Source organism: Lissotriton vulgaris, chromosome 5 (genome assembly GCF_964263255.1).
Source record: "Lissotriton vulgaris chromosome 5, aLisVul1.2, whole genome shotgun sequence".
In the NCBI taxonomy this organism is placed as follows: Eukaryota; Metazoa; Chordata; class Amphibia; order Caudata; family Salamandridae; genus Lissotriton; species Lissotriton vulgaris.
This window is the reverse complement of record NC_141693.1, coordinates 1908997093-1909021897: the sequence shown is the minus strand read 5'-3', so window position 1 is coordinate 1909021897 and position 24805 is coordinate 1908997093. Positions and strand designations below refer to the sequence as shown.

The 24805-nt window shown below is 44.0% G+C and overlaps 1 pseudogene; it reads left to right on the top strand.

The window, feature by feature from the left end:
• Positions 1-14070: 14070 nt before the first annotated feature.
• On the top strand, positions 14071-14868 carry LOC147717695 (uncharacterized; annotated as a pseudogene).
• The last annotated feature ends 9937 nt before the right edge of the window (positions 14869-24805 follow it).

Below are 24805 nucleotides of genomic sequence, written 5' to 3'. Positions count from 1 at the left end.
AGACTGTCTTTGGGCCAGTTCTAACTCGCACCCATGTGTTCTTATGCAAGGAGATAAGGGCTCCTAACAGACTCTGAGGGATCCCCCACTTGTTTAGTTTCCTCCATAAGGTGTTAAGAGACACTTTATCAAAGGCAGCGCTGTAGTCTATAAAGCAGCAATAGAGGGGTAGATGCTTTGTTTGTGCTGCTTGTTGACTCAGGATAGCTAGAGTGGTGATGTTATCTATTGTAGAGGCCGAGGATCGGAACCCAGTTTGAAAATATGGTAGGATGTTGTTTTCTTCTACCCATTTTTTCAGCGACCTGAGAAGACACCGGGCGTATACCTTAGCCACAAGATCTAATAGGCAATGAGTCGATAATTATCTGGAAGAGAGGGATCTCCTTTCTTAAATATTGGGCATAGGATCGAGCCTAACCATGAGTCTGGTAGCCGACTGATAGTAAACACGTTGTTGTATAAGGGGACCAAAAGCTTGGACCACTCCTCCAGAGCACATTTGAATACCACAGATGGAATGCCGTTGGGCCCGAGAGAGCCATCGTTTTTCATGGCTTTCAAGTACTTACAGACCTCGGCTGTTGTAGTCGGTTCATGGATTTCTATCTGCGTAGTATCGACACAGTCTCTAAGTTCGGTCTCCGCAGGGTCCACGGTGTCACCACAGTATTGTTGAATCACATGCTGGGCCCAATCTTCTTCACGAACCGCGTTCCCTCTGTTCTTGTTGGAGGAACGAAGCTTGTTCATGTGGTTCCAGAACTGGGACAGGTTTTTTCCCTTTAGCAGGGCAAATATTTTTAGCCACTCATTCTGTTCTTTTTGTCTCTTAGCTTCCCATGATGATTTTCTAAAGGCTTTTCGCAGTGAGGCCATATTTTTAGCAGAGTGCGCAGTGCCTTTCGATTTGTGCAAGCGCACAGCCCTCCTTAGGGCTCTTCTTTGGCTGGCTAACACCAGGTCAGAAGTCTGCTTCGGGCGAGACCCGTGGGGTCTGTGGTGAGCTTCAGGGCCTGTTAAGAGGTCTCGTAGTTTGACAATGGCGTTGACCCACCAGTGATGAAAGTCTGTTTGGGCATTGTGCGTGGAGTTTGGAGTTTCTCCCATAAGCCAGGAGCCCACCTTATCAGAACCCGTGGCGTCCCATTTAATTCGGCTGACTAGGGTGTGGAGTTCGACTTCTGTTGAGTGCCACATTTCAGTTATTTCGGCAGCGGCAGGCACTTGCAGTCCGATTGTTACAGTTAAAGGGTATGGTCGCTCTCGGTACGAGTGGGGATTTCCATCCTGATTATTTGCCAGAGATGATGATAAAAAAATATAGTCAATGGTCGAAAGATTCTTAAATGTTGGCGACAGATGGGCGCCAGGATTCTGTTCCAATGTGATTTGCTTTACAGAACGTAAATTGTAATTGGTTAAAAAAGTAGTTGTGGCTTCTTGCTCTTTAGTTTTGGTGAACGAAAGGGTGTTGGTAGCCAGAACTCTGATGTTGAAATCCCCTAGTAACAGTACTTCTGCAGAGGAGAATTCCAATAAAAGTTCTTCCAGATGTTTGACCAGTAAAGCTGTTGCCATTGATTTTGAAGTTTTAGCTATGTTGTGGTAACAGTTAATTAAGAGCAAGGAAAAGCCCATGCCTAAGGTTGAAAGACCGGTGATTAATACCGTCTGCCCTGCCGTTAAGTTCCGATAGATGGGAGTGACCGCGATCTTGCACCTGTGTTTGATGAAAATGGAGAGGCCCCCAGAAGGTCTTTCATAGGAATTAGGCTGGGAAGCTGATTGAAACAGTTCGTAATAGGCATGGAGAGGCGATGGAGATAGAGACCAAGTCTCTTGAAAACAAATGATATCACTTTTATTCAGAAATTCCACAGCTAATTTGGATGAGAAGGTTGACTTTAACCCAGCCACATTCCAAGACGAAATGGTTAGTTTGGAGTCTGACCATTTGGCTTCCCCGTTAGGAGGAGTGCTGCTGGGAGCATGCGCGTGAAGGCTCTCGATCGGAGTACCCATAGTGGGTTTCAGTGGCGTGGGAGACAGGGTGACTGGATTTACAGCTCACCAGACGTTGATTGTTGTTACCGGAGATGTTTATGAGGTTATCTGCTTTCGAAGCATCTGGAAGCCAGACATGGGTTGCATCCCGAGTCCCCTTCAGAACGCTGATTGACGGCCCTACTGAGTCATCCTGAAGAAGAACGTGGGGATATTTTTGTTTTTGAAGATTGCATCCCTTAGGGATTCTCGAGACCACGTTGTAACAGTTGCTTCTGAACCCCCTTTGCCTGGTATTGAGGCAAACTTGACCGATGTAAGATCTGAAGTAGTCACCCCAGAAAGCACCGGAACGTGGTTAAATAAGCGGATAAGGTTGCTTCTGTTGAGAATGTCATGCGGGCCCTTGTTTACGTAGTGAGGAAAAAAGACAAGTTCTGCATCTTTTTTCGGACTTTGGTATTTCTGTCTCCCTGCTGTTTCAAGTAGAGGTGCGGGGGCCTTAAGATGTTGGGATCGAACTTCAGATGGATGATTGTTCCCCACCGGTTTACTTTTCCCTCCCGCAACATGTGTCAATTGGGACTGAGAAGGCCTCTGCATTTGTTTAGGGTGATCCCAAAGAGTTTTGGTTGGGTCACCTGAGGAGTGACACCGAGAACGGCCCGTCAGTTCACCTTCTGTCTTAATTTGGAAGTCTTCGTTGGTTTGTTTTGCATTTTCCGGGCCTTTGTTTGGGCTGTTCCATGTGTTTGGTACTTCCCTTAGAGGCTGTGCTATGTTGTTTTGCCTGCCCAGGCTGTGGTCTTGAGAAGCTGTTCCTTTGTTTTTTTTTGGCAAAGATCCATACGTTGCCATTGCAGAGTATAGTTCAGTAGTTCCGGGTGCCGGGGGCGTTCCCTTAGGCACTTCCTGTGTTAATGGCCCAAGATTGTCAGTGGCGTCTTTATTGTCCATGGGAATCATTCTTGTCTCAGAGGTTTTCATTTTAGGTTTTGAGGCCAGGTTAAAAATGGGAAAATAGGGGAGCCCCCTTGCTTCTGAAGCTGGCATACTAGATGCTCCTGACCAGTCGAGCCCCGCTCTCCTTTTCACAAGACGTTGTTTTTTCGATTGTTTTTTAAGTTTCTTTCTCTTCCTACTAGACAGTGGAGGTTTCGTGGGAAGATTGGCATGTGAGTCATGTTTAAATGGGCTATGTCAGTGATATCAGACTGCGTAATCGCTGATGGAATAAGCATTAGACTGCTGATAATAATGCACTACGATCCAGCTTTGAGATTGCTTGGGTTGGTCGCCAATGACAAGCAAGGTGAATTTTTGAGGGCTAATTCCAAGGAAGGGGAGATAGTTCTTCTCGCTGACAATGGGCCACCCGATGTTGCAGTACACAAGGACTCTTCGGGGGAAAAAGAGGTTTGAGACTCTTGAGTGGATTTCGGTATCCCGTTTCTATTAGTGATGAACTTCACGCTGTCCAAAAGCGCGCCCAGAATTTCTGGAAGGGATGAGAGTTTGTTGATTAGTGGAAACCAGGAACAAGAGTTCGAGCTATCAGGAGGCCCTACAGATCTCTCTCGAGAGCTTAGCCTGGAGCCCAAGTCAGACAGTGCTGAAGCCAAAGTTTGAATTAGGTCAATCTGTTGTTCCATTTTCTGAGATTGCCATAACAAAGCTGTTGCAATTGCATCTTGCTTTACGTGAAGGGACGTCAACGAGACCGAGATAGGACTTATAGATCCCGAGGGGGTAGACAAAGGTGGGCCCTTGTCTTCTTGCACTGTGCTGAAGGAGTTGTAATAAGGGTTGAAGCCCGATGTGTGGGCAAGGGAGTCCTCAATTCGGGCTTCTAGGGAAGCCAGGAATCGATCGGATACGTTTTTAGATAACAGGGGGCTTTCATACTTTAGGCTCTTCCTTAACCTCATAACTACTATGGAGCGTCGAGCTCAAGTGCTGGACGTTCCATTGCGCAGGTGCAGTTCGAACGTTCAACTGCCGACGGCAGCACTACAGAGGTAGTGGTGCCGTCGGCCGGTGAACGTGCGCAGCACTTAAGGGGTTAAAGATGAGGAGTCGCTGGGCTCAATTTGATGTGCACCCGGACTGCATCGTAGTGCTGGCTTCGATACTGAATAAGCTGTTGCCCGGTCTCTGCAGCTTTCTTGAAGGTTTAAAAGAGCGGGCAGGACGCTGCCATGAACTTGGGTTCGAACTTGTAATTTGGCTGCAGTATTTATTACAATAGTTTTTGTAGAATCTGAGATGGGGTCTGATGCAGAAAGGTTTCCAGCGCCAGTGGGATGAACTATTAACAGGTTAATAGAAGTGTCCTGGATCGTGATGACATCATCCTGGAAAAGCCTATACGGCTGATGATACTCATGTGGAACGTGAGCTTCGGGCAAGCATAAGCGAGGACTCTCAGAAGGTGATCTTTTAATATGAACAGGGCTGGGAGAAGAGAGCTTATCGTGATCCTGGGTTTCCGCATCACACTGTGGTGATGAAGTAGGGGCAGAGCCAGTTTGAATAGCAGGTTTACTGAAGAGCTCACTGATCCGTGCTTGTGACATTTGGCCACCTGGGTATGACACTTTATCTTGGGTTGACGGGGACTGTTGGAGAGCACCCTTTCTCCGGGGAAGTTTCCTTTGTGGCATAGTGACTTGGCCCTTCATGAATCACCCGCAGGATATTGCTTACAGATTTGTGAGTTGGAGCTCGGAGCTTGCACACTCCCTATCAACACCACGGCAACCCTGGAGTGGTAGAGGGAGAAACTACAGAGACCACAATCCACTATGAGTGGGGCCCACAAAAGCCCAGAAGAGGTTATCGAGCTCACTGACATGGAGTGCACTTTAATGTTTCCCAATGCCGCACTTCCTTGAGCGTGTATCCCCGAAGACCGGTCCATCCCAGGTGAATTCGGGATGCCAGCAGATTACCACCTTTGGTTGCAGCTAAAAGTTAGAGTTACCAATTGCCAATCCTTTCTGCAGACCTAGGTTTGCGTCGCGGAATGCCTCGGAACCTCAGCCGCGTCTATAGCAGCCTCTCCTCTCTTCTCTCCCAAGATTCTGAGATTTACTGAGGGCTGTTGGAAGCCGCCCGCAGGCTCACTGCAGTCCTGGAACACGGCACTCGTGGTGCTGACGACCTTCACTTTTATTTATTTTATTTATTTAAAGAGTTTTATATAGCGCTGGCTAGAGCCGTAGGTATCACAGCGCTTTACATGAGGTTCAACAAAATTACAAGATTACATCAGTTTCAATTTACAACAATTGCTTGAAAAACAATTACAAGAGCATAGAGAACGAGATAAGTGGAGTGAAGAGGGGAAAGGGGTAAAGGTAAATTGGTGGGAGGGAGATAACAGCACAAAGACGAAGGAAGGTCTGCCCAAAGTCCGGATGGGTAGTTGATGGTCAAGGGGGAAGTCCCACAACCCATATCCTCTATAGCTATCATGTAGCTCCACTGGGCTTTGGCCAAAAAATAGGAAACATTAAAAGAACATGGGGGACAAAATATTGGAGCGTAGAGAGGAGGGTGAGACTACCCCCACTGGGAGGTAGAAAGATGCGGGGGGATCAGCGGCAGGCTGGAAGAGGCTGAAGGGAGCCTCCTAGCTCCTAGATTTCTAACTGTCCTCTCCGTCTCAGCTCTGCCAGTCCTCCGTCAGTCCCTCTCGCCCTGCTCCACCAATGGACTGTACAAGCCGCCGCGACGCCGGCGGTTCCCACGGTTTACGCTCGTGGTCCCGGAGCTAGCTCTCTAATCTCCATTCTGCTCCGTTCTGCTCGCTGTTCTCTTACACCACGTAACCAATTGGTGAATGCTGTGATGGTGTAGCTTTGCTTGCGAATTGCATAATAGAACGCAATTGATTTTGACCATGGTACAAAACAGAGACATCATCTTGCACAATATCAACAACAGATGAAACAATATTATCCAAAGTGTAAATGCGGGAAGAAAGAGTGTTAATGCTGTTATCAACAACTGCCAGCACTTTTTCTAAATTCGATTGATCTATAGCTCATAAGCGGGAAGCAGCCTCAATCTGGGACAGTATCCAAACTTTGTTGTAAATAGCATATATCCACCTTTTGGATCTGCCGGAAGCAGGGCCCTTGACAAAATCATTTAGATCAACATCGTCAGTCAATTTAGATAAATGTAGCTTAACTGAAGCTAAAGTGGAATGTTTAAGCTGACTCTGGCATAACTTGCCTACTGAATAGGTAGTCACAGAACGGCCATTCTCAAAACGAGGGCCCACTCTACCAGTGTGTAGCCAGGGGCTAAACCCAGAAAACGATGTTGGCAAGAATCTGCACTTTTGTGCCACAGTAACCAACCATTAGGATCCCAACAGGATATGTTAAAAGTAGAATTAAGCAATAGGGTCTGTAATTCTCTGATAGATAATTTAGTATTATTATCCCAACCGGGGTATTCTTCCAATTCAGGAAAAGAAGGAGCATTTAAGTAATAGTCAATCCAAAGCATGTGGTTTGTGAAATAGTGGAATTCAAAAACAACACATGGTTCAGGATGAGACATGCACAATGCAAAGATTCAGTGCCTTGCACTTGCCAACTTTTAGAACCCCAAACAGATTTAAGATCAATAGTATCTTTCCACAGTTCATAGCCCCCAATAGCCAATTGGTCAAGAAAGGACTTTGAATAGAGTAATTTAGTGTGGGCAAGTCTAACTTTAGAAGTGAACTTCTCGGTCATTTTAAAATAAAATGCCTTGGGATTTGACTGATTAAAATCAGTAAAAAAGGTGAACCTCTTTAAAAGAGAACTTGAGCTGCCTTCAACAGAAGCGGGGCAATGTCCCCATTGCGTATAATTAACCATATTCCTCCTGGTGTTTGCCTTATGCAGGTAGTGATTGCCAAAGTGTTGATAACAAAACAAATCAACATAATTCGCCTAATCTAAATATAAATCCTCAGCATCAAAAGCAGCATAATATTTCAAATCAGAAAACAAAGCCACTATGGCCTGAACATCCCAATCATCAGAACGTATATTTTGTTTGATCACATCTGCCATAGAAACCCTTAGGACATTTGGGACATTTATAACCACTGTGGGACCATGGATTTGAAATCTAACTGCATCCTGTGCAATCCCATTTAAGATGGGCTAAGCAGTAATGTTTACAAACGCCAGGTCCCTCTTCCATCTGTGTGATGAGGAATGGGGTGCCAATGTTCCATTAATATGTCGAATAGATGTTCTTCCTTCAAGATGGTGTCCATTGACAAGACGGACAAAATACATCACAAATCCAATTGACATGAACAAAAAAATTGCAAAAAGCCCCAACCAAATGTAGGACCTAGGAGGAATCAAAAATGTTTTTTAAACCATGTAGCAAAAATAGAAATTTTTGAAGGGGTCTTTGATGTGATAGAGTTAATGTCAACTGAAAATCTGGACTCAGTAGCCAAACAAGTTTGCAGATCGGGCATCGATAAGTCTGTGGGGTAAGTATATTCAGTATCATCAAGATGATCAGCAGGTGGGGAACTCAATAAAGGACTGGAAACAGCAGGCATCTCAATGGCAACATCAGGTCTGGTGTTAGGAGCCGGAGCCAAAACAGAATGTCTCAGTGTAGATGGACAGTAGAACGCATGTGTCATACAAAGAAGAATCAGCCACTCTGTGTAATTTGACATTGTCAATGGAGATGTACCTTTTTTCCTTATGACCTGGAAGTGGTGGTAAAATGGCTGTTCTTGTGCCCTGCACTCCAAATACAGGAAACAGAGCTCGATATGAGGAACGAAATTCTTTCTTGTTTTTGAGCTTCTCTCGAACCAGTTCTCCAACTTTGGTTAGCCAGACATTTACCGGAATCTGCAACGCAGCTTCTGATGTGGAGGGCAAGGGTTCCTTTCCAAGACTGTCTCTTGTCTCTTGTAGATTCGGTAAAACATGACAATGTTCATCTACGTCAAGGGCGGCAGCTGCTGCCGCCTGGTCTAGAGCTTCAGGGTCTGGGACAAACATTTTGATACCAGAGAGCATTTCGTATGGGGTCCGCCCACCCAGAGACCTTCTAGGGAGATTATTAAGTGCACGTTGTACGCTATTGAGTTGGGCTAGCCAGTTCCTTCCAGTACCTATAACCCTGGCTGTCAAAGACTGCTTTAAATATCAGTTCATTCGTTCCACAACACTATTACCCTCAGGTCTGTATGGAGACAAAAACTTTACTTGGACCCCCCAATGAACTTATAACATCCTTGTACGCCTGAGAGGCGAACACCGGACCCTGATTCGAATAGAAGGTGGCACAGGCAAAAATTACGACAAAGACACGCAAGCCTCTTATGACAGTTCGCTAATCAGCGCTGGGGTGTGGCCAGACCCAAACAAAGCGTGTGCAAGAATCAACTGCAGTTAAAATATACTTATACACAGTATCAGAGGAAAAAGGACCGCGGTGATCTAAATAAACACAACCAAGTGGTCTATTAGAAATGTACAACTGTGTCTGGGGTGGACTCGAACCAGTCGAAGGCTTTATCTGCTGACAAATGTCGCATTGAAGGACATAATCATGTGTCTGTTTGTACAGTCCCCGCCACCAGAAACATTGTTGTAACGGAGATACAGTAGCCGAAACGCCTGCATGCGCGGACACAACACCCTAGTGGGCAGCTGTAATCAGTGTAGACCTGCAGTCCGCGTTGGGAATCAATCTGTCACCAACGTCCGGTATTTTCACATAAGGAACTTTATCAGGACTTAAGTAATAAGAATACTTTGAAGGAAATCCAGTAGGACATTTATTTCCCTTCTCAGTAGCGGCAATTGCTGCCAAGATGTCATCATCAATCTTACTTTTGGAACATGTAACTGCTGCATCCAAATATGTCAAAACTGCTGTTTTCGTGGCCTCAGCGGCCAAATTATTGCCAACAGCGTGAACTCCCACACGTTAATGACAAAGAGTATGAATTAAATACACTAGTGGTAACTGTTCTGCCACTCGAACCCAGATCATTTTATGTTTTATTGTGCAAAAGAACAGGTTTTCATTGTAAGACTGGACACAGTAGTAAGAGTCATTCACAATAAGAGTATTCCCACAGGATCAGCGTACTCCAATGCAAGCATCAGAACACAGAGCTCTGCCAATTGGGCGGTTCAGTTCCCTAATGTCTGACTATGTACGACATCAGACTTGAATTCATCATTCACCAAGGTACCAACCACAATGGCGCAAGCTGAGACGTATGCATGCTTAGACCCATGCACAACTTACACAGAACCGTCAGTGTAAATGATACAATGGAAATCCTCTAAATGCCGCATAGTCAGCGGAGAAGGATGAACAAATTCATACTGCAAAAACTCCTGTGACTGTAAGGAGGCGTCAAAAATGAACGTGACATCCGGAGATGTCAATGATGAAGCCCATTGTATCCACCGTGGGTGCAAAGCTTTAGAATTAGGTACACTGGCTTTCGTCACTGACTCTAGTGCAGGATACGGGGTAACAAATTCCCTGCGACAGTGCGCGTTCCTTCAGAATCGCCATTTGCACTGCTGTCAAAACTTTTTCCACAGTGGAAAACCGCATTTCAGCCGAAGTGTGCAAGTGTGACTTGTAAGCGATAGGTACTGTGTCACCTTCGTTGAAAGTAAGGTATGTGAAACCCACCGCCCCAGGGATGATTCTTATCACCAGGTTGGTGTGGTTATCACGAGTCAGTAAGAATTTAGATTCCAGAAGATCAGCCTGCAAAGATTGCAAAATGGCAGTATGTTCAGGCATATACCAACAAAAAGAGAGCTGGGGAGAGTTATGGAACACTCTTATTCCCTGGTTAAGTCTATTTAACACCTTGACTGCTACAGCAATTCCAGCAAGGTGCTGAACTCTACAGATTTCCATCGTTCATGACAAGCTCAGCTCGTCATAAGCACACGACCAGTGTACTGCATGACGAGCTGAGCTCGTCATGAGCAGGGAAGGGGTTAAACAACAAAAGAGTGTTCTCTGGTGTTTGAGAAACCACAAACAGGAGCAGAAGAACAAAAAACTGGCCTCACTTGGATCAGTTAGGAAAGCCCTCACTCACCACCTAGTGGTGACATGCTTCATCATTGGGTTAATATTCTCTAAGGTTAAAAGATTGTTTTAGAGCAATGTCATTTAGGGCCATTTATCCAGACCGTGATGACGATACTCCGTTGCAGCGATCGCTCATTTCAAACCCTAAATATATAGAGGGAGTTGTTAAGGACGATCGGTTAATTCAACCAGTCCACGAGTACCAGTGAATCCGTTCCCAAAGAAAGGAGGTATCTGGGCTTTATTTAAATTCAAGCAAATTGGTTTGATGAGGAGGAGCCTAAGAAGGTATTTGTAAAACCAACATTGCTCTAAAAACAATCTTTTAACCTTAGAGAATATAAATCGCTTTGTCTTGATAAAGATTGTGAAACAATACATCCATCGAAACGCGTCAACGCTTACTACAGCACACAATCTGTGAGACAGGAACTGAATAACTAATGAGCACGCCACCTACCCAGCACCAACCTCCCTGTGATGTTTATGTAAACCGACATTCCGAGAACTCCAACATCTTCTAATAGAATACTGCGTTGCAGAATAAATTATCCAATCTTGGACATCGAATCCCTATGAATTGTACTTAGGAAAGCGACTCTTTTATATACTAAATGTAAAGGACCCCCTGAATTTAATTGTGTGTCTATTAGTCTGTGTTTAATGTCGGCCCTGATAAAGGTGATATTACTAGGTACACCGAAACGTACGTAGGGCATATACACTTGAGACCCCTACACAAAAAGACCAAAAGGAGAAAGAAGCCTAGGAATAAGTGGCTTATGAACTTGGATACAATCAAAGATGGAAGAATTGGACACTAAACTGAAAAGAACCAATTGGGATCTCAGATGTACTGTTGTCCTTTGTTTGTCTCTATTGCACTTTGTCACAACTGTGAGTATGCTAGAGTAGGAATGCATGACAGATGGTTTTTGATAGTATCTTTTTCTTTGTGGGGTCCCAATCAATTTTCTTCCTTTTGTCATTAGTGTTTTTTTGCACTGGAATATTTATAAAATATGAAAAAGATGATAAAAATGTTTCCTTGATCTTAAAGTGTTAAATGAAAATAAATAGAAAATTAAAGTATAATATGTCTATGTGAATATTTTCATCCATGTTGCATCCCTAGAGAAATATATTAGATGTATTCTAAGTTTTGAAAAATAAGCAGGTCAGTATAGAGGTTCTACTTTCTAGTTTTAAACAGCTTTGCCAGGCCTTGGGAGGGGCGACTTGTGGACGTCCCCAGAATCCACTTGTGCCCTGTCCCCTAGGAGAACACTGGTCAAAGTGCTTAATCAATTCCGAATGGACCAGATGATATCAAAACTATTCTTGGGTAGGTTGACCAGTAGTTTTCTTGAGGTTAAGGACGAGTACCACTTTGAGAGTTTCCTGAACGATATCCAACCACCATTGGCAAAGAAATGATACGTTCAATTTAGACATGGGTCTCTCCCTATAAGGGCTGTAACTAGCAAGTGGTCAGTGGCCCAACAAGCACTTAGCCTATGCCCGGGGTGCGAACAAACTGAAGAGACAGATCTGCACTTTCTGCTCTTTTGCGCTTTGTACTCCAAAGCTAGGGCTAAATGGATCTTATCGCTATGTAAGTCCAGGGGCTTTAGGGATTATAGGGATGTATATAGATTGCTGAAATATGATTGCTCTCCCTTGACCGTGTTTGCAACCTCTAGATTCTTATTTTCTATGTGGTGTACTAGAGGAGCAAAAATTAAAATGCAAATTGCCCCTAATGTTCCAACATCTCTTTGCAACCACTAGGGCTTGTTTTATATGTATTACCTTCTGGCTGTTTTTACCTCTACCTGCTAGTTTTAAATGTTTTAAATGCTATTTATTTATTGTTTTAGCATAGTGACAATTGTGTAAATTATGTATACTTTGTATAGCTGCCTACTGCTGGTCAAATGTAGTCCTATGTAATTTTGTACTCCTGCTTTTATGGTTATCAACCGATAAATAAAGCTTTCTGACTGACTGACTGGCTACATTCAAACCAAGGAAATCCTGCTTGATCCTACGCACACTCTTATTATGAAACATTCACTGTAATTAGTAGTAATCAGAGGGACGACAACAATGTCTACCATCCAGGATGTTTTATAAATTCTGGTTGTGGGATTTAGATGTGTCTTTTATTGCAATGAAATTGAGAGTGCACACAGAGTGCAAGGTTAATGGTACCATATGTGGTACCATATGTGAGAATCAGAAAGGTAGACTTAAGGGGGGTTGTGTAACAGGTGGTACTTTTGAATAGTCTCCCTTAAGTTTGATAATGGTGCCTTTGTGTAGAGCCAGGTATTGTAGTCAGACTAATCAGTTAGCCTCTGTCCTGGAAGTTCAGCACCATTGTGGATACTCTTTAACCATTCCAATAGGTGGAGGCTTTTATACTCACCAAGATGAAACACTGTATAAGAAAATATAAAACCACCACAGTGTCAATGTGAAAAAAATCACCAATCAGTAAAAAAAAATCAGCCCACCAAACTAAAACAAAGGCACATATAGTATTCATAAGTTCATCCACCACATTTCCATCCATGCAACTGTGTAAATATTGGACCCTTCCTCAATACAGTCAGAATTGTGTATTGGCTATAGAAAACGTTCTTCCGCCCACTGGTGAATGTCAGTAGTGTCATACAGTTTATACTATGTAAGTAAATCTGTACATTTATTGGATAACATAAATGTCAAAACTCTGCAAGACTGATTCTACTCACACCATCAGGATATGCTGGCCTTAGTCCTGCTAGCTCACAGTACAGCATCAGTACCCCAAATCTGATTAGGTAACAAATGGAATATGCAACCTCAGAACATGCCAACCCTGACTCCCCAAAGAAATTGTGGTAACAGATCTAGAGAGATATCCAAGATATGCACAATATGCAGTTTTAATATTTATTGAAGCATTGTGATTCTTGAATAAAATACATGTTCTGCAATTATAAATAAAAGGAAACAGAATAACCTAATTATCATGGAGAGAATGGTGATGAAATGCCTCCCTTGCAGATGTTAAGGCCACATTCGCCTGGAAGAATTCGATTTTTCGTCTGCTTAAAGCATGACAAAGTGCACATTTCAAAGCTCTATTGAAGGCCAACGCATTGCATCCCTAACTGTACGGGCAGATTGAACAGTACTTGTGTACAACAGTTCACAACCGTAGAAATCAACACCAGATAGGCAATTCCCGATTTCACCCCACAGCAGCCCTGATCATTCAACACCAAATAATGTCCATTAGAGAGCAATCTGAAAGCCAAACGGCTCAAAGGAGATGGAGAACCCTTCATATAGCATGACAAGTTTTCCTGAGACGCATTACATGTACCATGAAGTGATACTTCCCTGAAAATGAGGACTCTCTCAAGGCACTCTTGCAGTTAGTCCCACTGAGAAAAAAACAATCTCTGCATTCCTAAGGTGATATTTAAAAGGCAAGATCCATGGCTCCTTTACATACCCCTCTCCTAGCACTTCATATCTGCCCACTTAATGGTGTTGTAAGCTGTATTGGAAGTAAAAAGTCAAAATTCGATTAGCAATAAAGCTGTGGATTATCAATTTTGTGCAATGTATTTTGGAAAAAGCTTTTATAAATCCTCTATGTTTAACATAATGTATGTAATGTTCTTCTTAGCCATAATTGTTAGTTGTTTTATAAGGTTTTATATGGTTGTAGGGTAAAAACAAGCTAAAGGCATTAAGGTGTTTCAATGGAACATGCTCAGCACAAAGTGTCTATAGAGCCCAGCTCAGTAACATGATAGTTCTAACCTGCAAATGCCCAAGTTGTAAAGAAGACATGTCACTCTGTATGATATCTATGCATTTCACGCTCAGGCTCTATGGGGATTGTTGTGTCTGCTTTTTTAGTTTTGCCGCAGTGTTCCTGACAACATGGTGCGAACTAAGGCTGATACTGACGTAATACTGGTAGCTATCTCAAAGCTTTTGCTGCTCGAGCTCCTCGGAAGTTGCTGGGTGCTAGCAGCCATTCTCCAGGCAACTCGCTGGCCTCTCTGACCTCAAAGAAGGCTGAAGGTGTGTGTGCAACAAACATCCACATGGCAGAAAGGAATTGGTGACTTCTTTGGTGGCACACCCATGATCAGACCAGAAAAGGAGAACCTTCAAGCCTCTGATGATGAAGCAGGTGAGAGTGGGTCTGGGAGGACAAAATCCAAGAAAAAAAAACATGTGAACTCTTATGAATGTGCAGAACCAAGTTGGTCAAGTATAGCAGTCAAATCTAAGAAAAAGAGCAAGCCATCATATGAAGGTGCAGGAGTCAGTGGATCTGGCAAAACTGAGAAATGCAAAAAGAAGAAGTGCAGTATCCCAAATGAAGGTGCAGGAGGAAGCGGAGTTGGCAAGTCAGCCAAGTCTAAGAAACAACAATTGTCTTCGGATGATGAAGGCGCAGGAGGATGTGGATCTGGGCAGGTGTCTAAATCAAAGAACTGTGTGGTCTCGGATGATGAAGAAGAAAGTGAATTGGGAGAAGTCAGCAGACCAAAGAAAAAGAACTGCATGTCTTCAGATGATGAGGGAGTAGGCTTGAGTGGATCAAGCAAATCAAAGAACCACACTTTTTCAGACGATGAGGGAGCAGGAGAAAGTGACTCCATGGCACAACAAAAGTCTTGTCTACTCTCCCCTGAACAGTGCTTAATTTGTGCCGGTGCTTTCCGGTGATTAGCACTGGCACTTAATTACCAGGGTCGGGTCTACTGCTGTGCACGCCCACATTGATATTTTTTAAAATGTACCTTGTTGTTCTCGGTACAGCCACGCAGTGTGTTTACACGTATCCTACCGAGTGTGAGTCACAGCAGCGTTTACTGTTGTTGCGACTCACTCACAGTTCTTCTTAATCCATTAGCCTGCAGCAGCCAGCAGGAAGCCTGCTGTGGAAGTTCAGAATCAGGACACACTAAGTATTGGGCACCGTGGGCGGGCCGTGGGGCCGGGCTGGAGGTTCTGAAGGGGTAGGGGCTGTGCGTGTGGGAGCGGGCACAGATTTTTTTCACTTTGCCTCCACTAGTTGTCACACCCCAGCATAATCACTGCAGCCCCCAACAAGTCATCGTCAATGACGTTCAGTCCGACCAGCGGCCCCGGCCCCAACCCGACTGACGATGATGTTAAGGGCAGAGCGGGGCAGCCTGTCTGCAGGCCTTGATCAACTGTCTGTCTGGAAGCCAGTAGTACTACAGACAGTACTGACGGCCTGGCACTGCTGGCAGACTGCGGTTTGGTAGCAAGCAGGCAGAACCACCAGGCCGCCACCGCAGCCTAATCAATTGTAGAACTGTACGTACCTACTAAGCAAAGGCACAAGGCAGTGTGCAGTGCAGCTAGCAGTGTGTGTGTCCCTGCCGACCGGCCCACCACGAGTAACGGTAAGATTAGAAGTTAAGCACTTTTAAGTTAGGCGAAACCTATTGGTTTTTGTCAGTGCTTGTGTTTTTTTTTTTTCGTTCCCTTTGGTTTGTCAGCCTCTGGCTGCCCTTTCGCACCTCCTGACAGTGCGGCTGTGTGTGTGTGTGGGAGGCGCTGCAGTTTCACGCAGACTGACAGGCATCTTGCCAGGAGACAGGAAATCTGCACAACAACAGACCTGGGGATGAGGGTCTCCCGGGGAGGGCTTCACGCTTGAGCGTCTCTTTAGGGATGAAAACACTTGAAAAGGAGATGTGAAAGTTGTCACTTACTTGTGTTGGGCCCTTGAAGACAAGGCGCCAGTCTCCCTTCCGCACAGCGCTCTAGCAGGACCGAGGTGACGAGGAGAGTGGAGGAGTGCGCCCCCCCTCCCCTCCCATGTAACTCTGTTGAATTCAGCACAGTAAACTTCTGTGACTTTCCCCCACCCTTATTTCTCACTCTAAGGGGAGTAAATGTCACCATAAAAAGAATATCAATATAAGAGATGGGTGTTGAAGGAGAATTATAACAATGACATAGGTGAGACCGACAAAGGTGGAAATATTGTCACTGTGAACAAGTCAGACTATATGGGTGTAATCCAAAGGCAGTTACAGGAGGGATGCTGTTAAGAAAAACTGAATGGTAACACTATGCCATCTATTACCACATCCATTAATGCTAAACTTACTTAGTGTAAGGAATGTGGTTTAACATCAGATTTTGAATACTCTTTTCTGAAGGTTCATTGTTCCCGTTACATTACTTATGTACTTATATATTTCCAAAAATGCACAAGCTGGGTTCTTCCCCACCCTGTAGGCCCATTATTTAGGGTAATGGATCAGCCATAGAGGACTTGGCACAATATGTAAATATGTATTTGCAGACTTTGGTATGGAATCTCTCATCATATATACAGGACAGTAAGGGCGTGCTCAGTAAATTAAATGACTTCCAATAGGATAGTAAGAGTTTGTTTTTTGTAACCTTAGATGTCACCGGGCTGCATACATGTAAAGCACTTGAGTCTGGTATTGAAGCTCTATAACAGTTTTTGTACTAACAGAGTGATAGTTATTTGGAAATTCTCAGATTTGTTGGAAATAGCGAACATCATACTTCCCAACAATCTTTTCCTGTGTGATGGAATTTGCTATTTACAAAAGCAGGGGATTGTGATGAGCTCCAGGTTAGCGCCTTCATGTGCGTCTCACGGATTCATAAATACTGCTTGTATTAAAGGGGCCATCTCAACAGGTAATCAAGGGTGGACAGGCACCGGGGTCGGTGCACAGTGTTCTCAGCTGGCCTCAGGGCTCACGACAGCCGGCGTCGAGGCGAGACTGGGCACGAGGTTCAGGGTGTGTTTGTTGTGTGCGCGTGCTGCTGAGTGAGTCTGCGGTACAAAAGGGGGTGGTGATGGACGGAGCATCTGAATCAATCAAACACTCACACCCAGTTAAAAGATCTGGGTTTAATCCATCACCGTTCTTTAGCCCACTCTGCCACCCTAGTTCAGACATGGCTATATGCAAATCAGTCTGGCCCTGTGCCTCAGAGTGAGTCTGAGTGAGTCTGAGCACGCTGGGCTCCGGATCCCTTTATATAGGGCACAGGGGGCATCAGGTGCGGAACCAAGAGTTGTCACTGAAGGGAAAGGGGAACTTCAGAGGAAGGGAAGGCTCATAGAGGAAGGAGCTGAGGGCTGGCAGGGAGGAGGGGTATGGAAATTGCGAGGACAGGTGGAGGGGGGAGAGAGTTCAGAAAAGAGTTGTGGACAGAGAGTTGAGGGGAAAATGTGAAAGATTGGTTCTTAGGTGTTATGACACCAATTTTTCCATGCAGTTTTTAGCTGGATGTGTTTACAATTCCAAGTATATAGTGAAATCCTTTTGGGTTTTAGGGGAGGTGTTGCATTATAAAACAGAACCCGTTTTACATCACCCCAAATCATGAAAATCGTGAACAGGGTCCAGGGGAACGCCAGACCACTGGTTTCAACATTGCTTGCCTGGCAGGACCCGAGCAAGGACACAAGACAGTTCTTTGTGTTACAAATTTCTACTTCAAGCATCAAGTCAACCAGACGTGAAAGCAAAACACTTTCTCTCGTTGCTCAACCATCCCAAATAATCGTGATAACAATGACCGAGGAATACCAACGACGATAAACACCAGGCAGCCATTGCTTTACTGGGTAAAGGAGGTTGCAGTGCCTGCTAGCGGTCATTATTATCAATGTAATTGCCTTTGGGTATTTTTGTATAGTGCTTGCACTGACTTGCACCTGCTCCAGAACTCCTAGCAGGGAAAGGGGAGGGTGTGAATAAAATCACTGCATTATGAATTAAGAGATCACAGGTCAGCGCTTTATGGAGAGTGCACGCTGTATTCTTAGAGAATAAAGAAAGACTTCAGGCCTTTCGGCATTTTTGAACAGTGCCTAATTGGTGCAGTTGGTTTCCGCTGCTAAGCATCAGCACTTTCCTTGACAGGGCCAAGGCGATTGAATTTATATCCCTTGTGAATGGCCAAGAAATATACCTACCTGTCCCTTCCCCCACCTCCTTCTGTTCGGATGCATGCCTGTCTGCCTCGCAGGTCTTCAGCAGTACCAGTTGAGGACGGATGTGGAGCCAATATAGTAAGTGGGTGGGGCAGTATAAGAAGTGGGTGGAACTGGGGAAGTGGGTGTGGCCTTCTACAAAAAGTTTAGCACCTACACTTAATGTTTTACAAATTAAGCACTGCGCCCTGAACCATCGGATGATGAAGGTGAAGGCTCTGATAAGAGAAACGATTGATGAAATCTAATATGTACGTGTACTTGTTGGTTTTGTTTGTCAGTTCCTGAACTCTTGAAATGTACATTTGTATAAACTTTTTTAAGTTCACAACATTCAGGTTTTGTACAGTTTTTCCAGTTTAACATGAGAAATAAAAATGTATTGCAGATGACACAATGTTACCCAGAGAGTATGTCTAGTTGTCAAAGTGAGATTCTCCACATTTCATTGTAGATAGCAGAGACAAAGTATTTTTGATGTGGTCTCAAGGACCCAACAGGAAGTCCCATAATCCCATTAATTAAGAAAGATGGAACAAGTGCTATTTCACCTGAGACAATGTTGAGGGTGTTAGCCAATCTAGGTACAAATTCCCAACACTGTATGTTGTTTCCACACCTGAGCGTTGCTTCTGCATTTAATGTGCGTTAGGCCTATTGATCCTCAGCCATTTGATGATGTCAAGAAAACGTGCCTGATCTGTTTGATCTAACTGTCCAACTAACCATCCCTCCTGATTGGTATCTGAAGAATTGTGTGTGCCATGTGATCTAATGTTTCCTCCATCTAATTTGCGAAATGTTGCCAATTTCCAAATCCTTCAAATCTGTGAATGTTTGTGTTAAAACCATTTATTTTAGCCGGGCCAAGACAGGGCCAAGACAGGATGTTTGGTGTGGTAATAGGCACGCTCTAAATAAAGCCTCATCCTTCTGAACCTGCCGATCTCTAGTTTCTCACATAGATTATAAATCAACATTACACTTCCAAAAGACAAACCATTTTACAAACATCTAGGAAATGAAAGATGCAGAACAAATTATCTTAGTGCCAGTCAGAATTGTCTTCTTAGCCCATGAAGGTGTTAGTTTATGATAATAGCACTCCGGGTCAGCTGAATTGTGACCAAAAAATATGAAAACGTCTGTGCAGATACTTTTGAGCTACCCCGTGGTGGTGCAAGGCAGTGTTCCCATTGTGTACAATTAAGTAGAGCATGTGGAGTACTTACTTTATACAGAAAATGGTGACCATAATGGTGAAAAACAAAAATTCATCATAACTGGAGCTACCATCATACTCGTCTTCAGTATTAAAAACAGTACTATTCTGTGGATCATCTTGCATTCAATGCACTGTATCAATGCCCCAATCATCATAGATAGTGCTAGGAGTGATAACATGTGGTAAAGAAATTCTAAATACCTATGGAATCTGTAGATTTTGATTTTGTCCAAATATATCATCCTTATCCCAAACAATTCCATCAGGAATTGGATCAGCAGAAATGTACACCAGGAAAAGGTTTCTTCACATGTAGTGTGATATAGAATGAGGACTTAAAACCAAGTTCACTAGTTCAACAGCAGAGCATTCTGGGAGAGTGTCCTTTCAGAGGAAGAAAAAGTCAGTTACAAAACCAATCCAGATGAAGAGGCAAAGTGAGGCAATTGTAATCAAAATAAATATTTATGGAGGGATACCTTGGGACGATAGAGGTGGCTCAGACAAATCCAAAGAGAAGTCATCAAAATTGATGAAGTAGCCGAAGGCAGTTTGATTTATTTTAGGTAGCTCTGGAGGCTCTGTAGAACTGGGAGTTGACTCGAAAGGTGGTTGGTTGCACTAGATAACCTCTTTGTCTGTTTGCAGAAGTGAAATTTGTGTTTCTGTACATGTTTGTTGTATGTTGTTGTGTGACAGGTAGAAGTAATACTTCTGTGTTAGCAGTCCTCAGTCGGGTAGAAGAAGCTTCATCGCTTGTCAAAGTTTCCAATGGGAGCTCTTGTAGAGTTATGAAAGGAGACAGGTAACTACCCAGAGCCATTGTGGCTTGCTAGGTCTGGCTTACAAATGATCTCTACCTATTGTGGCATAGGTTTCCTCAATAATTTATGTTCATTCGCGTTCCTGGTCTCCCAGAGCTAGATTCATGAGTTATTGGCATACACCCAATGCTGCTCCTTCCCCATTAGTGTTAATTAACATTATGGCGAATACTAAGGAAAAACTGTCCATCAGTTTCATCCCCAAATCCAAGGCAGGGGCTTGCCCCTAATCATTTTGGATCTGTTTAAACAAATTCTGGCAAAACAGCTAACGCGGGTGTACTGGTGTTCTGCTATATAATGGAGCAAAGACAGTGCTATAATTAGTTCTGTCTTTCACTGGGGAAATCATCTCCAGTGTCAAGCATATTGTGACAATTCTATGTTTCTCTTGGGGTCCCATATGGGGAAACACTGTCTCAAGCTGATTTGCTTTTTTTTGCAATCCAGAAAGAATTTCCTTCTTTCTGAAGGGACTTTTACCCATGGATGCCCTAACTAAATATGCAAAAGACCACCTTTTGAGAATTAATATTGCTAAAAGCAAAAACCTGGTTTTCTGCAAGAAAGGGTGTAGAACAAAGAAATGTTTGACTAATTACCAAGTGAGGGCACACCAGTTTATTTTCGTATGTCTTAGGAATGAGAAAACAGGTATAGGCCTTTTCTAGAGAGATGAAATGTAACTGTATGATATACCCAAAAATAATCTTGTTTATTCCTTTTCGCTATTTTCCTCCTTTTCTTCTCTTTTCCTTTTTTAACAAGCATGCTCTTAAATGCGCCTCCCTTGTCGTAATTGAAATGAAAGACATTTCGAATGTGTTGACTAATGGACCATTTGGAAAGTTGCCCATTCAGGGCATAATCAATTCACTCAGAGATTTCCTAAAAGTAACTCTTACGTATAAATGTGCCAGCTAAGCACTCAGTCCATAGCACCGACATGGCAGATCTATATTTTAAATGGTTTACCGAATATGCCCATACTGGGCTGGAGTAATATGGTAATATAACTTAACCAGTCGGGTATGCCCATTTAGGGTGTAATCAACTGTGGCACCAGATGGTGATCTGTCTAATATAGTTAACATTGCGGATCTATGACCGTTTATGATATGGCTCACTGCATACACTCATTCAGGCGCAATTAATAATAATGGAGTGTGACCTGTCCGATGCGCCTATTCAGGGCATAATAATTGGGATATTACTGTGTTCTGTCTGATATAGCTGGTAATAATACAGGAAAATATCATATTTGGGCAATACAAGTCTTAATATGCAGGGTCCAATACATCGGGCCAAAATGGTAGAACTATTTGTATTGACAAATGATGGTCCTTTGTGGATGTTGTTGAACAATAATGAATTGTGTATTTCAAAAATGGTGGCTTGAAAAATGTGCACAAACCTTGAGAAAGCCAGAGCGGCGAAATGCGTCTGTTTGGTCGAGAGACCTCATCCCTGTGAGTGCGTGTCTTTTTGGAAAAATGATTACCTTGAAGGAGTTGGAGCGTGTTGGAAACAGCCCTTAATGTGGGGTTATCCCCAAACTTTTTGCTTCTCCCTCCTGCTGATCAGTGCTAAAGTGCATATGCTTTCCCTGTACATTATTACTGTGATTCGTTATCCATGATTGGCATATTTCTTTTACCTGTAAAGTCCCTAGTAGAGTGCACTGAGTGTGCCAGGGCTGGTAATCCAAATGCTACTAGTGGGCCTGCAGCTCTGATTGTACCAACCATATGAGTAGCACTAAAAGAAGTCTCAGGCCTGCCATTGCAGTGCCTGCACGCAGTTTGTTAAACTGCCATGTTGTGCTGGCAAGTGCCCACACTTGCCTGGCCCTACCATTCCCTTTCTGTGCACATAGGACACCCCTATAGTAGGCCCAAGGTACCCCCCTGAACAGGGTGCAGTGTATGTGAAAGGTAAGACATGTACTGGTGTGTAACATGTCCTAATAGTGAAATACAGCCAATTTGGTTTTTCACTATTGAAAGGCCATCTTGCCCATAGGACAAAATGGGGAAGGCTTGTACCATTTTACCAGCTTATCTTCTCATAGGAATAATATGGAGACATGGAGTCTGTGACCCTTGAATTCAGAATTTAATAACACATCTTTTAGTGAAGATGGTTTTAAAATTCTGCGTTTAGAAATGGCACTTTTCGAAAGTTGCTATTTTTCTGTTCAAACCTTCTGGTGCGCCTCTGCCCGCTTATGGATTGACTGTCTGGTTTTGGGGAGTGACAGGGGCTGGTGAAGTGTCTTGGCTCCATGTGTCTGGGTGTGTCAGCCGTAGGCTGAATATGCCAATCTGCATTTAGAGAGGTGGGTGGGGAGATGCTTGTAGCCTACCTCCACAAAGGACTCGCTCCACCTCCTGCTGGGCGTTTGAGGACCCTGGCCCCCTTTCTCAAAGGAATAAGTTGTGTACTGGCTGAGTGCCCCAGGACTGGTTTGAACTGGGTCCAGAACCCCCAACACATGAAGAACAAAGACTTTAGGCGTATAAAAGTAGGACTGAGACCCCTTGGAAATTAGACTTCTACAATCAATAGGAACCTCTGCCGAAGAAGAACAGCTGGAGAAACTAAGGAAGATTGCCTTTGCTGTATGCTCTGGGGCTGACCTGCTGTTTTTGCTGATTCAACTAAAGGAGAGAAGAAGGAGACTTTGCTGTGTGCTGTGATACCCCCCCCCCCCCCCCACCTGCTTGAAACCATGATTTTGCTTTGTGCTGTGTCTAGCTAGAGTCTTCAAGGGCCTGAGAAGAGCTGGCCTCCTGTTGGGAACACAGGGATACCAAGATTCCCAGAAAACAACTTTTATTTGCGAGCTGAGTGCGTGTTGAGGTGCACAGTTGGTTCCTGTGCTTTTTTTCTGATGGCATTCTTTGGTTTGGCTTTTATTGCGCTTCCTTTTAGGTCTCGCCTACGCAGCGGGCATGCGCTGCTAGGCAAAAAGACCATTAGCAATCGCTTTGGCTTTTCAGCCAAAAACGTGCACGCATTTGATTGCCTTCAATAGCAATGCGTGCACGTTTGGCAATTCACTTGCGGGAGCAAGCAACGCCATATGGTAGCAATTATCGCTCCTGGCGCCGCACGATCCCGCAAGGGAAACACTTTTACTTTTGCTTAAATTCTTTTTTTACTTTTAGCCCACGTGCGCTTTTTATTTCAAGCTCTCTCTGGACTTTGAATATAGCCCATGGTTATCGCCGCTCCATCATGTGTATTGCACGCATGGGTATGACAGGCTTTCCTGTTAGTTTAGTTGCTGTGTAACCTCAGCATGCAGATGTGCCTCTTTGCACACTCCGCTTGCTAGGCTACATACTCCTTCTGGCAAAGTGACATGTGGTCCTCGTGACTCTGATTGAGGAGCTTGCGCTGTCGGGGACCACAGAACTGTTGATTTTGATTACGACCAAAACTCTACTTTCGCCGGGGTGTCTGCCTCAGACCTTGCCTCCCTCCGCCTGTCACCTCTAGTTAAAGTATGGCTCGAACCTGGATGGCAGCAGCTGTAATATGTTCATCAACCGTTGACACTCCCCTCTCGCTGTGAAGTGTGCAGCCACCATAACATTGTTGCCACCATAACATCCTGCCGCTCAAGAACGCACCAACAGGAAATGTATAAGTTCGTTTATTCACACAAAACGAAGGAAGCTATCGCAATGCTCCTCCCCTCCAAGCCTTTTCCAACAATCTCTCCCCCGCATTCCAACCTCACCCCATGTTACTTCTCTGCATTCCATGCATGCAGGATGCCACACACACCTTTAAAGAGAGCTGGTGATTAGATAGCGTATACGTTATTGCTCGGCGCTTTGGCGCGCACTAGTACAGAATGTCACTGTCATCGAGGCATTTGATTTGTGTCCGCCAAAACTCATGGTCCCATCGCCTCTTGGCCTCTTTTCCGTGTCCCCAGAATGTGAATGAAGCTCCCCCGGGAAACAGAGCAGTAAATCCCGCTAAAACTGAATATTGGAAACCACCTCTAACCACATTTATTTATGCTAATGTGCAGATAAACATATTGTAAAGCAATATCTTCCCTGACCCCTGCAATAATCTGCTCTAAAATTTGATCAGCTCTAAAATGTGGTTGCCAGCGCCGTGACCTCGATGTTACTTTACTATAAATTATGCTTCTTCTTTAATGCTCCCAAGCTGCGTTGATTGCGTTGATGTTCGTCGCTCTGTGTATACATCAGCCCAGTAATTTTTTTTAAAAATGTACTGCATTTGTAAGTATTTTCATTTTTTGCCTGTTACGGGTGGAACAGTGTCAGATTTAGGAAATGTAACTCTGCCGCAGTGTAAAGTATAAACAGTAGCAGGCACTGAACGTCAAGCTACGTAACCTTCAACTTATTATTGTTTGGCTATTCTTATTGGCTGATTGAAATTTTAATCCTTGCGTCATTGTGTTGGATTCTTTTGTGAAGGACATAAACCTATCACTACATGGTGCGCAAAACGATCTTTTCGAGCTCAAAAAACCGCCGAAAGATGGGATTGAGGGACCCTTTTATTTCACACCTACTGCTGTCTACTGTATGGGAGAAG